Source organism: Grammomys surdaster, unplaced genomic scaffold (assembly GCF_004785775.1).
Source record: "Grammomys surdaster isolate TR1022 unplaced genomic scaffold, NIH_TR_1.0 241, whole genome shotgun sequence".
NCBI classification, from domain to species: Eukaryota; Metazoa; Chordata; class Mammalia; order Rodentia; family Muridae; genus Grammomys; species Grammomys surdaster.
The window spans coordinates 1,535,004-1,545,712 of record NW_021604686.1 but is presented as its reverse complement, the minus strand read 5'-3'; positions in this window follow the sequence as shown (position 1 = coordinate 1,545,712).

Below are 10,709 nucleotides of genomic sequence, written 5' to 3'. Positions count from 1 at the left end.
TGAAGAGCTATTTTGAGTTAAAGGCTCGTATTATTGAAAATCCTATTTAAAACAGAAAGTAATAAGTAAACTTTAAAAAGTTAAACATCAATGCAGGGGTTCGGGTGGTTGCTCACTGTGTGGAGAGTTTGCCTGCAACTGCCAGATACCGAGACTGAATTCCCAGAATTCAGCAAAGCTAGGATGGTGGTGAATGTCTGTAATGCCAGAAGAGAAGGCAGCAGGCAAAGGACCTCCAAAAGTTCAAGGGCCAGCTGTCTGGGCCTATCAGCAACGAACAACAGCATAAAAGTGACTCTGCCTCAAACAAGATAGAAGGAGGGAACTAGCATCCCAGGGTGTCCTCTGACGTCTACATGCGCACCTTGGTGAGTGTACACAACACACACACACACACACAAATAAATGGAATTTTATTTGACATTACAAACTGAAGAGATAGAAAGCAGAGCTCAGCTGACTGGATGGAAATGCGTGTGCAGCTATACAGCAGACCAACGGGAAGGGCTCCAACGGAGTGATGGGCAGTTTCACCTAGAGATTTGGGGATTTGAGCTTGGTTTAATGCTCAGGCTGGGCTTGAACTGTTCAAATGATCCTCCTGCCTCAGGCTTTTGAGTAATAGGCACTCCTATAGGATTTGGTACCAGCTCTGCTCCCAAATACATTTCTAAAATAAGGGCATTAAATAAAATAACAAAGTACCGTCTAATCTAAAGTACGATATATGGTAAGGGACTATACATCAATCCTCCCTTTATCAAGATGGAGGAGATAGAGTCATAATTTTGATTTTGATTTTTTTAACTCGGGACAATTTCATTAGAGTTAAAACAAACAAAACTCAAAACCAAACAAATAAAAACCACAGGGCATGCTATCTGTAAATCTTGGCAGTTGCCCAGAGGAGGAAAATGGAGAAGAAGAAATGAGAAAGACTTATCTTTCAGAGTTAGACATGGAAATTTGTGGAAAGCAAAGGGGATGGTGGCGGGGGTGGGGGGAGGGTTAGAATGCTTTACAGAAAGAAAGGAAAGTCTAAAATATATTTCCATGTGACCAGCAGGCTCCTCCTTCCCCCGGAAGGTAATCACCTCAAAGGATGCTTAAGGAAGAGCTGTATTTTGATATTTAGACAGTCACCTGTTGGCTGCTTTCTAGTTGGAAGGTTATATAGTTATTAGTGCTGCCATCATGAAGCCACCTATACATTACTTAAATGTATTTAACTGTCCAGTGTGCTACCCACCAATGATGAAATTGGTGTTTATGAAAACTGTCCCATGGTGTGCATGTTTGTTTTATGTTCCTTTTAACCTAGACTATTGTCTGGTTGAGCCAACAACAGTATAGTATAGCATCCAGTATAGACTGGATGAGCTGGGTCAGTGGATGGGTTAAGATGAGGTAAAAGTTTTTTTCTGCTATATTCAACCATTATTAGTATTACTTTGGTAACCCCAAACATGACACATTATGAATAAAACAGGTGTACATAAAAAAAAAGAAAAAGAAAAAAACTAAATTGTAAACATCCTCTTATCATACTTGGGTTCTATTTGTTTTGTTTTGTTTTTCGAGACAGGGTTTCTCTGTGTAGCCCTGGCTGTCCTGGAACTCACTCTGTAGACCAGGCTGGCCTCGAACTCAGAAATCCGCCTGCCTCTGCCTCCCAAGTGCTGGGATTAAAGGCGTCTGCCACCACCGCCCGGCATTGGGTTCTATTTTTAATAAGATGAGGCTATAAAACGCAAACAGTGAAACATAACCAATGGGAAGGGAGATCTGGGTCTAAAATAGAGCTAATTGCCTCCATAGTCAAAAATGCTCCCACACGTGCACCACTTCTCTGAGAGTGGGAAAACAATGTTTTTAGGAAGGTATCTGTCTTAGTTGGTGTTCTACTGCTGTGAAGACATGCCATAACCAAGGCAACTATTATAGAAGAAAGCATTTAATTGGGTCTTGTTTACAGTTTCAGAGGTTTAGTTGTATTATTATTATTATTATTATTGCAGGAAGCATGGCTGCATGCAGGCAGCCACTAGAGCAGTAGTTGAGAGCTACATTGTCACCTATAGGCAGAGAAGAGAAAGACACTAAGCCTGGCTTGGGCTTCTGAAACCTCAAAGCCCACCCCCCAGTGACACACTTCCCTCAATAAATTTCCTAATCCTTTCAAATAGTGCTACTCTGTCAAAGAGCAGTTTGACATCACAAGGTAAACAGAGGCAGGCATCGGGAGTGGTGTTGGTGATCCAGACCAAAAGCTGATGGCGCCGGGCAGTGGTGGTGCACGCCTTTAATCCCAGCACTTGGGAGGCACAGACAGGCGAATTTCTGAGTTCGAGGCCAGCCTGGTCTACAGAGTGAGTTCCAGGACAGCTAGGGCTACACAGAGAAACCCTGTCTCCAAAACAAAAACAAAAAACAAAAAACAAAAAACAAAAAACAAAACAAAAAAACAAAAGCTGATGGCTTCTGGCAATTTGCGGGGGAGAAAGTTAGTTACTTGGGTTCTTTTCTCTTCAACTCAGGCCTCTCACTGGAGGTTTGGAATTCCTCAACTGCTCATTAGCCAGAGGAAAAAAAAAGAACAGATAGAAGAAAAGAAGGCAGGCACACATAGTCAACATGCATATTGGATGAAGCTGAAGAAGGCTGAACTGCCAGTTTCTTGTTGTTCTTAGTTTTGGTTTTCTAATTTACATTCCACAAGTTCATAGTAAGTTTAAGGCAATAGTTCATGTCATAGATCAGTAAGACTTAAAGAATTACAGCAGAATTGTTTACATATGTTTCCTCCAAGACTGGTGCCCGACTAAACACTCATTATCATTACTAACTCTGTACGTTCATTATAAGTTTCAAGCAATAATTTTTTGTCATAAGAATTAGCATGGTTTTGACAAGAGATAAATCATCTGCCTTCTCTCTTATTATTTTGAAGTCTTGTACAGATAGTCTAGTCTATCATTTATTTTCTGTTCTTGCAGCTACAATAAATAGTCCATTCTCAGTTTATGGTCTTTAGTTACCAGATAGTGGCGTCATTCCTAACCCAGAGTGAATATTTTCCATGATTGTAAATTTGTTCCAAGCCTGCTTCCTTTTTCTAGTGCAGTTAGCCTGTGACACATGAAGGTTTGAAGAGTTCTGTTTGCAGAGTCTCCTATATAGAGTGCTTGGGATTACTTGAATCAATTTAGGAATTCTATAAGATCATTACCAGGAATTATGAAATCATCAATTCATCTATACAGTATTACTACATGAAAGTACATCTTCATGTTGATTCTGCACTGATGTTTAGTGCTCTTGACTTTCAAGAAGGAACCATGTGGCCAAAGCTGCCATGGTCTTCTGCTTGCTGGGGGTGGAACATGGCCTCCTCATCCAAATACATTTTCATAAGCTTTCTGTTTCCTAAGGTTTCCTTCACTGCTTCATCTAATTAATTAAAAGCTTGTCTTTAACTTCTTTTCACAGGTTGGCTGGGATCTTGTCCTGAGGTTACCATGCCCTTTATTCTACTTAGTATCAGGCTTTTCTTTAAGCTTTTTATCTCCTTGAGAGCTATACTTAGCTTCATTACACTGCCCAGTGTGCTTATTCTCCTCAAATTCCACATTTTGTATTTTCTTTCATCAGGTTGATCATTGCAGATCTGCCTAAGAGCAGCCACTAATGCTATACAACACAGTCATTACTGGGTTGTCCTGAAATCTCCTCTGCCAACGTAATTAACACAACTCTTTCATTTAGCCTCAGGCATATTTTTAGGACAATGGCAAAAAAGTGGCCACATCTTTGCTAAAATACCATATGGTCAATATACATTTAAATATTAGGCCACTTATCCCCTGAAACCACCTGTGTTGTCCCCCACATTCCCCATGGCCCTCAGCATCAATGTCTTCCAGGCTCCTACTAAAATGGCCCATCAAGTCCCACTTGAAACATTCAGCTAGCTGGGCAGTGGTGGCGCACGCCTTTAATCCCAGCCCTTGGGAGGCAGAGACAGTCAGATTTCTGAGTTCAAGGCCAGCCTGGTCTACAGAGTGAGTTCCAGGACAGCCAGGGCTACACAGAGAAACCCTGTCTCGAAAAACCAAAAACCAAAAAAAAAAAAAAAAATTCAGCTGCTGGGGCTGGAGAGATGCCTCAGCAGTTAAGAGCACTGACTGTTCTTCCAGAGGTCCTGAGTTCAATTCCTAGCAACCACATGGTGGCTCACGACCATCTGTAATGGGATTCAATGCCATCTCCTAGTGTTTCTGAAGACAGCAACAGTGTACTCACATAAATACAACAAATAAATCTTTTAAAAAATGCATTTGCTTTCCTAATCCAAAGTCTAAAAGTCTACATCCCAACAATAAGCAGCATGGTTGGAGCCATCCTATCACCCCACACACACACACCTGGCACCACCGCAGTATCATAGTCAACTTTGTCTTGCAGTGATAAAATACTGTAAAGTGGTTAAGATGTGCTAAACAGAACTTATTGGCACACAGTCTTAGAGGCTGTAAGTCCAAGGTGGAGGATCTGGCATCTGGTTGGGCCTCCTCACTGTGGTATAACATGAAAGAAGGGAATATGTGGAAAGATTCTTTCTTCCTCTTCCTACAAAGTCACTCGTCCTACCTTGGGGCCCTCTTATTACCGTATCTACCCCTAATGGCATTCCTAAGGCCCTATCTTTCAACACTATACTCCTAATAAGTTTGGGGATTAAATATCCAACATAACTTTGGGGACACTTACAACTCATGCACAGCAAAAGGCAATCAACATTTTATGTATAGTTACCCAGAAGTTCTTAAATTTTTCTGCTGGGGACAGCATAACAGGACAGGGACTGCCAGGTGCAGGCAGGGATGGAGACATCTCAGAGACCCACAGCAGCTCCTTATAAAAATGGATGGCATCTGGGACCCTGAGAAGCAGGAGGCACATCTCTCCAGGGGACCCACCATCTGAAATAAGGGACTGCCTGCAGTAGGCCGGGATGGAGACATCTCAGTCGCCCTCGGCAGCTATTTGTTTAAAAAGGTTGTTCCCATTTCTCCTAACCTTAGCTCTGGACAACAGCTGTACAGATTTCATTTGTGAGTGACTGCTTTTCAGTTGGCTTTGGTGTGCATAATTATTCTATATTATTCCATTATATCTATTATTATATTATATAATAAAATTATATTATATAGTAAAATTTAGTCAAACACTAGGATTCTTAGGAGAGTCATTGTGTGCAATGTGCATAGGCAGAAAGCTAGCGGAACCACTGAGTTAGGGGTTAACTTGACTCTTTCTGGCCACTGCCTGGCAGCTTTGCCCATGTCATTTATCATTAGAGCTTCACAGGAAAATGCAAGGAGCGGACCTCAGAGCTCTGAGCTCTGAAGTATAAAAAGTCAAAAGTTAAAGTTTAAATAATGATAAGTTTGTAATTATTATTATTTTGGCTACAGGCCTGGGGGTAGGAAAGCTTGAAACTTTGGGAAACAATTGTAATTCTTGATTCTTTGTGGGATGTGGTTATTCTTTTGAATTATACAACGTCTTTTTTTTTTTTCTACCTGCTTTTGGAGTAACAATGAAAGAATGGGGCAAGAGAAAGGCGAGTGAGTGGGTGGAGAGTGAGTGAGGTGCACATGAGGTGAGTGTAGAGTGTTTGGTGTGGAGGGAGAGTGAGAAAGAACGTGAGGAGAGAACATGGTGTGTGTGAGAGAGACAGGAAGTGTAGAATGCGTGAAAGAGTGTGTGTGGAGTGTGTGTGTGGAAGAAGAAAAAGAACACAGCGAGTGAATGTGTGCGTGTGAGAAAGGAAGCAAGTGAGAGAGCACAGCCCCCAGCCTGAAGAGAGATCGAAAGTACATACAGCTTCGAGCTATGAGACAGAGCAGCTTTAAGCCTTAAAAACTGCCTGTCAGTGTATACCCCAAAAGTTTCCTGTGTGAGTTTATTATGCGCCTTCCAGACATCCCTGCTTCCAGTTGAGAACTCTGATCCTGTGTCAAGGCTAGACCCCGACATTTTCCCAAAAGAAATATGACTCTGTAGATAACTTTTTAAACCATAAAATTCTGACTTTGGGCTACAGTGCAGGCTACCGACCCCAGTTAAAAGAACAGTTTAAAGTGCCACCTGCCCTCGGGACCCTCCCATATCCTTGCTGAGGATCCCACTGACACCCCTTCCTCCTCTAACTCAAGACTCAGTTGTTGTTTTTAACAAAATTTCAAACGCTCAATTTTGTCAACAAAGACCTAGAAGCTAGATGCTGGGGCAAGAGCCTACTAGCTTAGAGAGGCAAAGAAAGCACCCAGCTGATCTTCCTCCATAGCTGACATCCCAAGAGAAAAAAAAAAGTCTCCTTCTCCACACCATCTCAAAAACCCTCAAACTGAATGCCCCTCCTCTCTCCTTCCTGTGGGTCTCTCCATCCATCCTCCTGACTTCCTCTCACTCTCTATGTTTTCTTCCTATGTTCACTCCCTGTCAACTGGTTGCTTGCTCCCACTTCTTGGCCTATGGTTGACTTTATTTAATCCTGTGTACACAATACAGAAAGCTCTTGGATTAAAGGTGTGTGCTACGGCTGAGCCACTCCACAACTAGAAACAAGTTTTTCTAGTAAATAATAAAACCAAATATCTTGCAACACCCAGCTACACCACTCCTGGGCATATACTCAAAGAACACTTTATCCTACCAAAAGGACATTTGCTCAACTAGGTTCATAGCAGCAGCTTTATTCATAATAGCCAGAGACTAGAAACAACTTGGATGTTCCTCAATCAAAGAATGGATACAGAAAATGTGGCACATTTACACAATGGAGTATTATTCAGCTATTCAAAAAAAATGACATCATGAAATTGGCAAACAAGACTAAAACAAACAAACAAACAAAAAAATTCATCCTGAGTGAGGTAACCGAGGCCCAGAAAGACAAGCATGGTATGTACTCACTTATAAGTGGATAATCATGCTACAATCCACAGATCTAGAGAGGGTGAGTAACAAGGAGGGCTCAAGAAGGGGCTCTCCTAGTAATGCAGGGCGTGGAGCCTTAACCGGCCATCTTCTGTAACCAGGCAAGAATTCTAGAGGAGGGATTGGGATACTAACCCAGCCACAAAACCTTCAATCTACAATGTGTCCTGCCTGCAAGATGTGCTGGGGTAGTAGTGGTGCAGAACTTGTGAGAGTGGCCAACCAATGACTGGTCCAACTGAAGACCCAAGCCAGGAGAGGGAGCCCACACTTGACACATCCTGGAGGGTAGGGTCAGGAACCAGAGGCAGGATGGCCCAGAGATGAAACCAAACATGACTGGGGGGTGGGGGAAGGCTAATGACCTAAGAAAGGATTGTTGGTGAAAGAGGGGTCAAGGACATCACAAGAACACAGCTCACAGTATCAACTAACCAGGGCTCCTGGGCTCACAGAGATTGAACCAACAATCAGGGAGCCTGTATGGTATGGGGTCTGACGTGTGTGTGTGTGTGTGTGTGTGTGTGTGTGTGTGTGTGTGTGTGTGTCTGTTATGGTTGTGTAGCTTGGTCTTCTTGCGGGACTCCTGACAGTGGGATCGGGAGCTGTTTCTGACTCTTTTGGCTATAGTTGGGACCTTTTCTCCTCTGCATTGCCTTATTATGCAGAAATGGTGCGACAAGAGCTTGTTGGAAATGGACCCGTCACTGAAAAACAAAGGCTGCTGTAGATAATTTACTCACATGGAATAAAATGCATCCTCTTCTGTCCCTTGTTTCTCGAAGCTTGCTTTCTCATGTCTCAACAAGGCCAATGAAACATCCTTTTGTCCTCCAGGGCCAGTTTGCAGGTATCCAACGCAGACAAGTCTTTTAAGGTGCTATGGAGAACAGATATATGTACTACTGAAAGGTTTTATCAAAAACTTCTTTGCTGTATTATTAGTCGAGCCATTATTTGGTAATCAAATTGGGGTCACCACCTTGATGCTCTGCCTGTCCCAATCTGAGGAGAAATTGACCTGTCCTACCTGGCCTCTCTCCCTGTCTTTGTCCTTCTCAGCCCACTCTCCTTTCCTCCAATTTATATTGTTTTTTTTTTTTAATTATTTTTCCTGGGCTGGCAGGGGGAGGTTACTAGGGAAGGTGATTCTGGTTTGTTTGTTCTTCGAAGGTAGGGTCTCACTATGTAGCAGAGTCTGTTCTTAACTGCAACTCTCCTGCCGCGGGCTTCTTATTCCAGGGACCACAGAATGCCACCAAGGCCTTCATCTGTTTGCCTTTTTAAGGCACCTGAGACCCAAGTGTGATCCACCCCCTATGAACCACATTTCCCTGCACCATCCCTTCCTACCCAGCTGGCATGAGCTTTGCCAGACCCGTATCCCCTACCAACCCGATATAGCACCCTACTCAAAACATCTTCCTCTTGGTCCAAGCAGCACTCTTGGGCCTGAACTCAGCCCATGGTCCACCCTGGGCAGAGGAATCTGTGTGGCATATGGACAGGGCCTCCAGGACACAGGATAGCATGGGCTTCAATGCCTCTGAGTACATCAGGTTCATAGTTCAACCTATCCAGCCAGGCACTTAGCATGGCCAAGTGCTCACAAATCTGCCTATCCCAGCCTTGGCTGCAGTTTGGCCCACGGCAACTTGAATCTAAGGATAAAAGGTAGAAAGGGTGTTGTCCCCAGTCCTCCTGGCTGGAGTCAGTGAGGAGGGGGCCCAGGAACGGAGGAGTGGGTGTGGAACTTTCCACAGGATCCCAGAACATGCCAGAGTTCCCCAGGTCGAATGACAACTGGGCCTCTGCATAGGGAAGACATGTCAGGGTGAGAAAGACAGTCTCATGCATAGATGTCACCGTGTCCTCTAACAGGTGTTATCTACAGCCTGTGAAAACAGTCTCTGAGGTCTTCAATCCTTAGTTTGCAGTCCCCAGGACCAGTCTTCAAGCTTATCTAGCCTAGGAAAAGGAAACCTTTGGCCTCGAGAAGCAGAGCATGGCCAGCCAGGGAGGGCTACACCCAATGGGCAACATCTTGACCCTCTGTAGGAAGCAGGTACTAGGACTCAGAGGAGGGCATCTTAGCACCCACAGGGACCCCAGAGCAAGCTGGGTAAGGGAGAGCAGGAGATATCTAGGAAGAATTTGTCTTCCACCTATACCACCTGCAACCAAGTGACAGGGAAGAAACAGCAAACAGGCTGGGCAGTACCTCAGCCTCTTTCTGCCATCTGGTGGCAACAAGGGAAAAAGACCATGGGCATGTGACAAACGGGGGTGGGGTGGGGGGGACAGCCATTGCTATCATCACCTATGAGTCCTGTTCGGCCACTAAATGGCCCTGTCCCACATCAGTCCAAGGAAACCATCCATTGTACCCCAAAGCTCTTGGTCCTGCCTCTGCCATCTCTCATTGGACAAGGTTTCAACCATCTCTACAAGCTAAACCCCTAAGACACCAAGCTGCAGAAATAGAAGGACTGTATAAAGCCCACAAGGGACACCATCCTACTGCAGAGGCCCACTCTCCACTATGCAGCAAGCCTGACCCCACACGGGTGAGCAGAGTGGGGGAGGGAGATGGGATTTGGGGGTAAGTAGGCAGGGATAGAGTGATCCAGAGGAAGGGGCAGCTGAGACCCTCATTCCAACCTTTAGTCTACAGAGGACTACAAAGAATCCAAAGCTCCCACAAAGAACATGCAGGAGGAAGGTGAAGGCTGGATCCTGGTACCAACCAGGAAGCAGTGTCTCCCAGGAAGAGATATCACAGTACTGACAACTTCCAGATCATCTTGCAGGAGAGTCTGGAGCAGAGACAATGATGTGTCAGTGACAGGTGGGGCCACACTGTGACCCAGACTGCTCAGCCATGCAACCTCTTACCCCCCTTTTAAACCAAACTCTACATTAGTACATTAGTATAAAGATGGACCGGGAGGGACCACTGAAGCCTTTTGTCTGTTCCTCTTTCAATGTGGCCACGCTGAATAATTCTCTTTTCTCTGTTTTTCATTACCCGTATCTTTAGTTGGTGTATCGGACACCAACAGTCAAGCCTGTCTTGTTGGGGCCTCCAAAGCCCAGTCAACTACTCTGAATGTTCTGGTAATATCAGATGCCTTTTAGAAGTCTGGAACACGGTGCCATAAAACCTGACAGACAGTAAGATGCCTAAAGGAGACAGAGCCAAAATGAAGGCAGAATGCCAGGCTGGCATTCTCCCCCTGTCAAGGGGCAGCCCTGCTTATACACTGAAGGCATACAATCAGACATAGGCCTAAAAACAGCAATAGGCCTGACATATATGCCTGCTAACACAAAGTCTTGGGTCTCTGTGGAAAAACACTGAAACAGATAGCTAGAAGCTATTATAAACAAGCAGCTTTGGTGGAAAATTGCCAGGCTAAATACACAGACCGTGTAGCTAGGTAGCCTTGGTGGATAGTACCAACTTAGATAAGGACAAGTGAATCATAGGTGGAGTCATAGTGGTCTGTCCCCTGAACTTTCACCCAGCTGACACTCTGTTCTGGAAGATATCTGTACTCCTCTGGAACACCTACGCTCCTGTGTCATCCCCTTCCCCACATCCTGCCTTTTTGTGTATATAACCCCTGTGTGAAAAAGTAAAATTTTCTATTTGATCAGACTATAGATAGATAACCATTCTTTTCGTTCGCCTGTTTTCCCCA